At 43.1% G+C, this 11,289-nt stretch overlaps 1 long non-coding RNA gene across 1 annotated transcript in view; it reads right to left on the reverse strand.

Moving 5' to 3' along the window:
• The window catches only part of LOC142208785 (uncharacterized), a 176,942-nt gene extending 176,661 nt beyond the window's left edge, over nt 1-281 (reverse strand). Inside the window, exon 1 of the long non-coding RNA XR_012716910.1 lies at nt 253-281. This is a non-coding gene — a long non-coding RNA (uncharacterized LOC142208785). The remainder of the gene's footprint in view (nt 1-252) is intronic.
• Between the last annotated feature and the right edge of the window lie 11,008 nt (nt 282-11,289).

An 11,289-nucleotide genomic window follows, 5' to 3' on the forward strand; every position in this document is an offset into this window, starting at 1 on the left:
CTGCCACTGGGTAATTGAATGGATTAATAAGGCTGCTGCAACATGCACAATCTGCCACCTTGTCACAGTATGGCCTGATCTTGCTTTTGCAATCTCCACACAATGCCACTGTGTCAATGTATGGACTCCTCATGCTGCTGCAACCTTCACACTCTGCCACTGGGTCACTGCATGGCCTCATAAGGATTCTCCCAACTCCTCCCTCTGCGTCTTGGTCACTGTATAGCCTCATAAGGCTGTTGCAATCTCCACATGCTGCCACTGGGTCACTGTATGGCCTCATGCTGTTGCAACCTCAACACTCTGCTACTGGGTCACTGTTTGGCCTCATTAGGCTACTTACAACTGCACACTATGCCACTGCGTTACTTTCTGTCCTCATAAGGCAGCTTTAATCTCCACACTCTGCCACTAGGTCACTGTATGGCTTCATAAGGCTTCTGCCACATCCTCAGTCTTCAAATGGGTAACTATATGGCCTCATAAGGCTGATGCAACTTTCATGCTCTGCCACTGGGTCACTGCATAGCCTCATCAGGCAAGAGCAACCTCCACACTCTGCCACTAGGTGTATGTCCTCATAAGGCTGCTGAAATCTCCTCATTCTGCCCCTGTGTCACTGTTTAGCCTCCGTAATTTGATGCTGTGTTTTTTTCTGCAACTGAGTAATTTTATGGCCTCATAAGACTGCTGCAACATTCCCAATCATCCAGTGAGCCACTGTATAACCTTATAAGGCTTCTGCAACCTCCACACTTTGCCACTAGCTCACTGTATGGCTTATATGGCTGCTGCAGCCTCCAAACGCTGCCACTGGATCACTGTATGGCCTCCTCATGCTTCTCCAACCTCCACACTCTGCCAATGGGTCACTGTATGGCCTCATATGGCTACTGCCAACTCCACACTATGCCACTGGGTTAATGTATGCCCTCATAAGGTGGCTTTATCTCCACACTCTGCCACTAGGTCACTATATGGCTCCATAAGGCTTTTGGCACATCCTCATTCTTCAAATGGGTAGCTCTATAGCCTCATAAGGCTGATGCAACTTTCACGCTCTGCCACTGGTTCACAGCATAGCCTCATAAGGCCACATCAACCTCCACACTCTGCCACTAGGTGTATGTCTTCATAAGGCTGCTGAAATCTCCACATTCTGCCCCTGTCACTGTTAATCCTCCTCACTTTACTGCTGCCTTCTCTTTCTGCAACTGGGTAATTGTATGGCCTCATAAGGCTGCTGCAACATTCCCAATCTGCCAGTGAGCCACTGTATGACCTCATAAGGCTCCTGCAACCTTCACACTTTGCCACTAGGAAACTATATGGCTCTTCAGGCTGCTGCAGCTTCCAAACGTTGCCACTGGATCACTGTATGGCCTCCTCATGCTGCTGCAACCTACACACTCTTCCACTGGGTCACTGTTTGGCCTCACAAGGCTTCTTTCACATCCTTACACTTCAACTAGTTAACTCTATGGCCTCATAAGGCTGCTTTGATCTCCACACTCTTCCACTAAGTCAATGTATGGCCTTATAAGGCCACAGCATCCTGCACACTCTGTCACTGGGTCTCTGTATGATCTTATAAGGCTGCTTCACGGTCACTGTATGGCCTCATGACGATGCTGCAACCCCCACACTCTGCCACTGGGTCACTGTTTGGCCTTATAAAGCTACTGCCAACTCCACACTCTGCCTTTGGGTCACTGTTTGGCCTCATACGGCTACTGCCAACTCCACACTCTGCTATTGTGTCACCTTATGGCCACATATGGCTGCTGCAATCTCCACAATCTGCCACTGGGTCACTGTATGGCCTCCTTATGCTGCTGCAACCTCCAAACTCTGCCACTGAGTCACTGTTTGGCCTTATAAAGCTACTGCCAACTCCACACTATGCCTTTCGGTCACTGTTTGGCCTCATACGGCTACTGCCAACTCCACACTCTGCCACTGGATCACTACATGACCTCCTCATGCTACTGAAACCTCCACACTCTACCACAGTATCAGTATATCACCTCATAATGCTGCTGCAACCTCCACACTCTGCGACTGGGTCACTGTATGGCCACATATGGCTGCTACATTCTCCACACACTGTCACTGGGTCACTGTTTGGCCTTGTAAAGGTACTGCCAACTCCACATGCTGCCAATGGGTCACTGTTTGGCATCATAAGGCTACTGGCAACTTCACACTCTGCCACTGGGTCACTATAGAGCCTAATAAGGCTGCTTCAATCTCCAAACTCTGCCACTGGTTCACTACATGGCCTCTTCACGCTACTAAAACCTCCATACTCTGCCACTGGATCAGCATATCGCCTCATAAGGCTTCAGCAACCCTTAAACTCTGCCACTGGGATACTGTATGGCTTCTTAAGGCTGCTGTAACCTCCATACTCTGCCACTGGGTCACTGTATGGCCTTATAAGGCTGCTGCAACCTCCAAACTCTGCCACTGGGTCACTGTATGGCCCCCATAAGGATGCTGCCAACTCCATAGTCTGCCACTGGGTCCCTATATGGCCTCCTCACGCTACTAAAACCTTCATACTCTGCCACTGGGTCAGTATATTGCCTCATAAGGCTTCAGCAGCCATTAAACTCTGCCACTGGGATACTGTATGGCTTCATAAAGCTGCTGCGACCTCCACACGCTGCCACTGGGTCACTGTGTGGCCTCTTCATACTGCTGCAACCCCCACACTCTGCCCTTAGTTCACTAATTGGCCTCATAAGGCTGATTCAATCTCCACACTCTGCCACTGGGTCAATATATGGCCTCCTCATGCTACTGAAACCTTCACACTCTTTCACTGGGTCAGTATATCGCCTCATAGGGCTGCAGCAACCTCCAAACTCTGCTACTGGGATACTGTATAGCTTCATAAGGCTGCTGCAACCTCCACACTCTGCTACTGGGTCTTTGTATGGCCTCATAAGGCTGCTGCAGCCTGCATACTCTGCCACTGGGTCACTGTATGGCCTCTAAGGCTGCTGCAACCTACACACTCTGCCACTGGGTCACTGTCTGACCTCATAAGACTGCTGCAACCTCCACACTCTGCCACTGGGTTACTGTATGGCCTCATAAAGATGTTTCAATCTCCCCACTGTGCAACTGGGTCACTGTATTGCCTCATGAGGCCACAGCAACCTCCACACTCTGCTACTAGGTGTACAGTACAGACCAAAAGTTTGGACATACCTTCTCATTCAAAGCGTTTTCTGTATTTTCATGACTATGAAAATTGTAGATTCACACTGAAGGCATCAAAACTATGAATTAACACGTGGAATTATATACTTAACTAAAAAGTGTGAAACAACTGAAAATATATCTTATATTCTAGGTTCTTCAAAGTAGCCACCTTTTGTTTTGATTACTGCTTTGCACATTCTTGGCATTCTCTTGATGAGCTTCAAGAGGTAGTCACCTGAAATGGTCTTCCAACTGTCTTGAAGGAGCTCCCAGAGATGCTTAGCACTTGTTGGCCCTTTAGCCTTCACTTTGCAGTCCAGCGCACCCCAAACCATCTCGATTGGGTTCAGGTCTGGTGACTGTGGAAGCCAGGCCATCTGGCGTAGCATCCCATCACTCTCCTTCTTGGTCAAATGGTCATTACACAGCCTGGAGGTATGTTTGGGGTCATTGTCTTGTTGAAAAAGAAATGATGGTCCAACTAAATGCAAACCGGGTGGAATAGCATGCCACTGCGAGATGCTGTGGTAACCATGCTGGTTCAGAATGCCTTCAATTTTGAATAAATTCCCAACAGTGTCACCAGCAAAGCACCCCCACACCATCACATCTCCTCCTCCATGCTTCACGGTGAAAACCAGGCATGTAGAGTCCATCCGTTCACCATTTCTGTATTGCACAAAGACACGGTGGTTGGAACCAAAGATCTCAAATTTGGACTCATCAGACCAAAGCACAGATTTCCACTGGTCTGATGTCCATTCCTTGTGTTCTTTAGCCCAAACAAATCTCTTCTGCTTCTTGCCTGTCCTTAGCAGTGGTTTTCTAGAAGCTATTTTACCATGAAGGCCTGCTGCACAAAGTCTTCTCTTAACAGTTGTTGTAGAGATGTGTCTGCTGCTAGAACTCTGTGTGGCATTCACCTGGTCTCTAATCTGAGCTGCTATTAACCTGCGATTTCTGAGGCTGATGACTTAGATGAACTTATCCTCCGCAGCAGAGGTGACTCTTGGTCTTCCTTTCCTGGGGCGGTCCTCATGTGAACCAGTTTCTTTGTAGCGCTTGATGGTTTTTGCAACTACACTTGGGGATACTTTCAAAGTTTTCCCAATTTTTCGGACTGACTGACCTTCATTTCTTAAAGTAATGATGGCCACTCGTTTTTCTTTACTTAGCTGCTTTTTTCTTGCCATAATACAAATTCTAACAGTCTATTCAGTAGGACTATCATCTGTGTATCCACCTGACTTCTGCACAACACAACTGATGGTCCGAACCCCATTTATACGGCCAGAAATCCCACTTATTAAACCTGACAGGGCACACCTGTGAAGTGAAAACCATTTCAGGTGACTACCTCTTGAAGCTCATCAAGAGAATGCCAAGAGTATGCAAAGCAGGAATTAAAGCAAAAGGGGGCTACTTTGAAGAACCTAGAATATAAAACAGATTTTCAGTTGTTTCACACTTTTCGTTAAGTATATAATTCCACATGTGTTAATTCATAGTTTTGATGGTGAAGACGCAATAGCAAGGAGAGATAAGCTTGCAGCACTCCGAAGTCTAAAAAATCTTCAAACTTTTATTTCAACATTTCTTTTTAAAAACAGATAGTCCAAAAAACATCCAGTGTTAGACAGAAAAAACACACGTGATTTAAATGAATCGCTTACGCGTTTCGGGAGGTAGCTCCCCCTTAATCATAGCATAACCTTGTCTGAAATTATCAGCCTTATATATGGTATCCATTTTACCCCACACCTGAACCCGCAGCAGCAATTAGTTGTCAACATGAGTTTAAATAAAGTTCTTTCAAACTACACGTCTAATCGTCAATCCATAAAGCTCTTAACACCTTATTCAGGGCAACAAAATACTATTTGGAGAAGAAAACTATGAAAGTCCAAATCCTAGCTATTAAGGAATCCTTTGCAACATATGATCATGTAATCTTGTACCTTGTTATATGGTCAAAACCCGTTGTTTGAATCTTCCAGGTCACGTGGTATAAACTGACCAATAGAGGAATCCCATATACACAAATGCATCTATGTAACCTCTTGTGTATAAGAATTCCCTCAATTAAGTGAAACATTCTCGTATGGAATAATAAGCATAGATAGAATATAGACACCAATCATATACACTGCCATGTTTATAAATCACAAGCTATATACGTATTACTCACTATAGGCTCCATATACTAGAAGTGACATCCCTGTAAACATGCCCGAGAATATCGATAAAAACTACCTTACCTCTGGCTTGGAATAAAACCAACACATTAAATACATACAATCATAGAGTCTAACAGCCTCTGCATCCATTGAAACTTTTAATTATGAAATACCTTTATCTCCGGTCTTCTACTGTGGCTTTCAATCTAAATAAAAACATGACGTTTAAATAGCCCTATGGTTATCCTTTAACATTACACATTTACACAATGTGTACAGGACATGTTCTGGTATGGGCGCTATATCGATGATATCCTCATTGTGTGGGATGGAGATATAGCGCCCATACCAGAATTTATAAAGTTTCTCCACGGTAATCCATATGGCCTTAAGTTCACCTATACATATGATCGTGAACATGTGAATTTTTTGGATATCTCCTTGGATGGAGTGGCGAGCACTAATAAGGTAGTTACTTCCCTTTTCTGTAAAAAAAACTGCAGGTAATTCTATTCTCCGGGCAGATAGCTGCCATCTCAGGCACACGATCATGAGCATCCCGTATGGTGAACTATTGAGAACGAGGCGGGCGTGTAGTGATGATAGGGATCTTGACAGGTGGGATAAAGATACTACTATACGGTTAAAACAGAGAAATTATCCGGAATGGATGATTAAAAGAGCGCTTACTAAAGTTAGTGATAAGAGTCGCAAACACCTTTTGTTTAGAGATGAGCGAACAGTGTTCTATCGAACTCATGTTCGATCGGATATTAGGCTGTTTGGCATGTTCGAATCGAATCGAACACCGCGTGGTAAAGTGCGCCATTACTCGATTCCCCTCCCACCTTCCCTGGCGCCTTTTTTGCTCCAATAACAGCGCTGGGTAGGTGGGACAGGAACTACGACACCGGTGACGTTGAAAAAAGTAGGCAAAACCCATTGGCTGCCGAAAACATGTGACCTCTAATTTAAAAGAACAGCGACGCCCAGCTTCGCGTCATTCTGAGCTTGCAATTCACCGAGGACGGAGGTTTCCGTCCAGCTAGCTAGGGCTTAGATTCTGGGTAGGCAGGGACAGGCTAGGATAGGAAGGAGAAGACAACCAACAGCTCTTGTAAGAGCTAAATTCCAGGGAGAAGCTTGTCAGTGTAACGTGGCACTGACGGGCTCAATCGCCGCAACCCAGCTTTCCCAGGATCCTGAATGGAATACACTGTCAGTGTATTCCCGTATACCCGATATATACCCCGATACCCGTTCCAACGGTGTGCCCCCCCACCTTCACCCCAGAAATACCCTGCAAGTCCCCTAGCAATAGAATTGGGGCTATATACACCCACAATTTTTACTACTGGTATACAGTGCCATTGTCTGACTGGGAATTCAAAGAATATATTGGGAATACAAATACCCTCATTTCTTGCTACTGCCATATAGTGCCAGTTTCTGACTGGTAATTCAAAGAATATATTGGGGTTACGTGCACCCACAATTTTTACTACTGGTATACAGTGCCATTGTCTGACTGGGAATTCAAAGAATATATTGGGAATACAAATACCCTCATTTCTTGCTACTGCCATATAGTGCCAGTGTCTGACTGGGAATTCAAAGAATATATTGGGGTTACGTGCACCCACAATTTTTACTACTGGTATACAGTGCCATTGTCTGACTGGGAATTCAAAGAGTATATTGGGAATACAAATACCCTCATTTCTTGCTACTGCCATATAGTGCCAGTTTCTGACTGGGAATTCAAAGAATATATTGGGGTTACGTGCACCCACAATTTTTACTACTGGTATACAGTGCCATTGTCTGACTGGGAATTCAAAGAGTATATTGGGAATACAAATACCCTCATTTCTTGCTACTGCCATATAGTGCCAGTGTCTGACTGGGAATTCAAAGAATATATTGGGGTTACGTGCACCCACAATTTTTACTACTGGTATACAGTGCCATTGTCTGACTGGGAATTCAAAGAGTATATTGGGAATACAAATACCCTCATTTCTTGCTACTGCCATATAGTGCCAGTTTCTGACTGGGAATTCAAAGAATATATTGGGGTTACGTGCACCCACAATTTTTACTACTGGTATACAGTGCCATTGTCTGACTGGGAATTCAAAGAATATATTGGGGTTATAAATACCCTCATTTCTTGCTACTGCCATATAGTGCCAGTTTCTGACTGGGAATTCAAAGAATATATTGGGGTTACGTGCACCCACAATTTTTACTACTGGTATACAGTGCCATTGTCTGACTGGGAATTCAAAGAATATATTGGGGTTATAAATACCCTCATTTCTTGCTACTGCCATATAGTGCCAGTTTCTGACTGGTAATTCAAAGAATATATTGGGGTTACGTGCACCCACAATTTTTACTACTGGTATACAGTGCCATTGTCTGACTGGGAATTCAAAGAGTATATTGGGAATACAAATACCCTCATTTCTTGCTACTGCCATATAGTGCCAGTTTCTGACTGGGAATTCAAAGAATATATTGGGGTTACGTGCACCCACAATTTTTACTACTGGTATACAGTGCCATTGTCTGACTGGGAATTCAAAGAGTATATTGGGAATACAAATACCCTCATTTCTTGCTACTGCCATATAGTGCCAGTGTCTGACTGGGAATTCAAAGAATATATTGGGGTTACGTGCACCCACAATTTTTACTACTGGTATACAGTGCCATTGTCTGACTGGGAATTCAAAGAGTATATTGGGAATACAAATACCCTCATTTCTTGCTACTGCCATATAGTGCCAGTTTCTGACTGGGAATTCAAAGAATATATTGGGGTTACGTGCACCCACAATTTTTACTACTGGTATACAGTGCCATTGTCTGACTGGGAATTCAAAGAATATATTGGGGTTATAAATACCCTCATTTCTTGCTACTGCCATATAGTGCCAGTTTCTGACTGGGAATTCAAAGAATATATTGGGGTTACGTGCACCCACAATTTTTACTACTGGTATACAGTGCCATTGTCTGACTGGGAATTCAAAGAATATATTGGGGTTATAAATACCCTCATTTCTTGCTACTGCCATATAGTGCCAGTTTCTGACTGGTAATTCAAAGAATATATTGGGGTTACGTGCACCCACAATTTTTACTACTGGTATACAGTGCCATTGTCTGACTGGGAATTCAAAGAATATATTGGGGTTATAAATACCCTCATTTCTTGCTACTGCCATATAGTGCCAGTTTCTGACTGGTAATTCAAAGAATATATTGGGGTTACGTGCACCCACAATTTTTACTACTGGTATACAGTGCCATTGTCTGACTGGGAATTCAAAGAGTATATTGGGAATACAAATACCCTCATTTCTTGCTACTGCCATATAGTGCCAGTGTCTGACTGGGAATTCAAAGAATATATTGGGGTTACGTGCACCCACAATTTTTACTACTGGTATACAGTGCCATTGTCTGACTGGGAATTCAAAGAGTATATTGGGAATACAAATACCCTCATTTCTTGCTACTGCCATATAGTGCCAGTTTCTGACTGGGAATTCAAAGAATATATTGGGGTTACGTGCACCCACAATTTTTACTACTGGTATACAGTGCCATTGTCTGACTGGGAATTCAAAGAGTATATTGGGAATACAAATACCCTCATTTCTTGCTACTGCCATATAGTGCCAGTGTCTGACTGGGAATTCAAAGAATATATTGGGGTTACGTGCACCCACAATTTTTACTACTGGTATACAGTGCCATTGTCTGACTGGGAATTCAAAGAGTATATTGGGAATACAAATACCCTCATTTCTTGCTACTGCCATATAGTGCCAGTTTCTGACTGGGAATTCAAAGAATATATTGGGGTTACGTGCACCCACAATTTTTACTACTGGTATACAGTGCCATTGTCTGACTGGGAATTCAAAGAGTATATTGGGAATACAAATACCCTCATTTCTTGCTACTGCCATATAGTGCCAGTGTCTGACTGGGAATTCAAAGAATATATTGGGGTTACGTGCACCCACAATTTTTACTACTGGTATACAGTGCCATTGTCTGACTGGGAATTCAAAGAGTATATTGGGAATACAAATACCCTCATTTCTTGCTACTGCCATATAGTGCCAGTTTCTGACTGGGAATTCAAAGAATATATTGGGGTTACGTGCACCCACAATTTTTACTACTGGTATACAGTGCCATTGTCTGACTGGGAATTCAAAGAGTATATTGGGAATACAAATACCCTCATTTCTTGCTACTGCCATATAGTGCCAGTTTCTGACTGGGAATTCAAAGAATATATTGGGGTTACGTGCACCCACAATTTTTACTACTGGTATACAGTGCCATTGTCTGACTGGGAATTCAAAGAATATATTGGGGTTATAAATACCCTCATTTCTTGCTACTGCCATATAGTGCCAGTTTCTGACTGGGAATTCAAAGAATATATTGGGGTTACGTGCACCCACAATTTTTACTACTGGTATACAGTGCCATTGTCTGACTGGGAATTCAAAGAATATATTGGGGTTATAAATACCCTCATTTCTTGCTACTGCCATATAGTGCCAGTTTCTGACTGGTAATTCAAAGAATATATTGGGGTTACGTGCACCCACAATTTTTACTACTGGTATACAGTGCCATTGTCTGACTGGGAATTCAAAGAATATATTGGGGTTATAAATACCCTCATTTCTTGCTACTGCCATATAGTGCCAGTTTCTGACTGGTAATTCAAAGAATATATTGGGGTTACGTGCACCCACAATTTTTACTACTGGTATACAGTGCCATTGTCTGACTGGGAATTCAAAGAGTATATTGGGAATACAAATACCCTCATTTCTTGCTACTGCCATATAGTGCCAGTGTCTGACTGGGAATTCAAAGAATATATTGGGGTTACGTGCACCCACAATTTTTACTACTGGTATACAGTGCCATTGTCTGACTGGGAATTCAAAGAGTATATTGGGAATACAAATACCCTCATTTCTTGCTACTGCCATATAGTGCCAGTTTCTGACTGGGAATTCAAAGAATATATTGGGGTTACGTGCACCCACAATTTTTACTACTGGTATACAGTGCCATTGTCTGACTGGGAATTCAAAGAGTATATTGGGAATACAAATACCCTCATTTCTTGCTACTGCCATATAGTGCCAGTGTCTGACTGGGAATTCAAAGAATATATTGGGGTTACGTGCACCCACAATTTTTACTACTGGTATACAGTGCCATTGTCTGACTGGGAATTCAAAGAGTATATTGGGAATACAAATACCCTCATTTCTTGCTACTGCCATATAGTGCCAGTTTCTGACTGGGAATTCAAAGAATATATTGGGGTTACGTGCACCCACAATTTTTACTACTGGTATACAGTGCCATTGTCTGACTGGGAATTCAAAGAGTATATTGGGAATACAAATACCCTCATTTCTTGCTACTGCCATATAGTGCCAGTGTCTGACTGGGAATTCAAAGAATATATTGGGGTTACGTGCACCCACAATTTTTACTACTGGTATACAGTGCCATTGTCTGACTGGGAATTCAAAGAGTATATTGGGAATACAAATACCCTCATTTCTTGCTACTGCCATATAGTGCCAGTTTCTGACTGGGAATTCAAAGAATATATTGGGGTTACGTGCACCCACAATTTTTACTACTGGTATACAGTGCCATTGTCTGACTGGGAATTCAAAGAGTATATTGGGAATACAAATACCCTCATTTCTTGCTACTGCCATATAGTGCCAGTGTCTGACTGGGAATTCAAAGAATATATTGGGGTTACGTGCACCCACAATTTTTACTACTGGTATACAGTGCCATTGTCTGACTGGGAATTCAAAGAGTATAT

Source organism: Leptodactylus fuscus, chromosome 6, assembly GCF_031893055.1.
Source record: "Leptodactylus fuscus isolate aLepFus1 chromosome 6, aLepFus1.hap2, whole genome shotgun sequence".
Lineage (NCBI taxonomy): Eukaryota > Metazoa > Chordata > Amphibia > Anura > Leptodactylidae > Leptodactylus > Leptodactylus fuscus.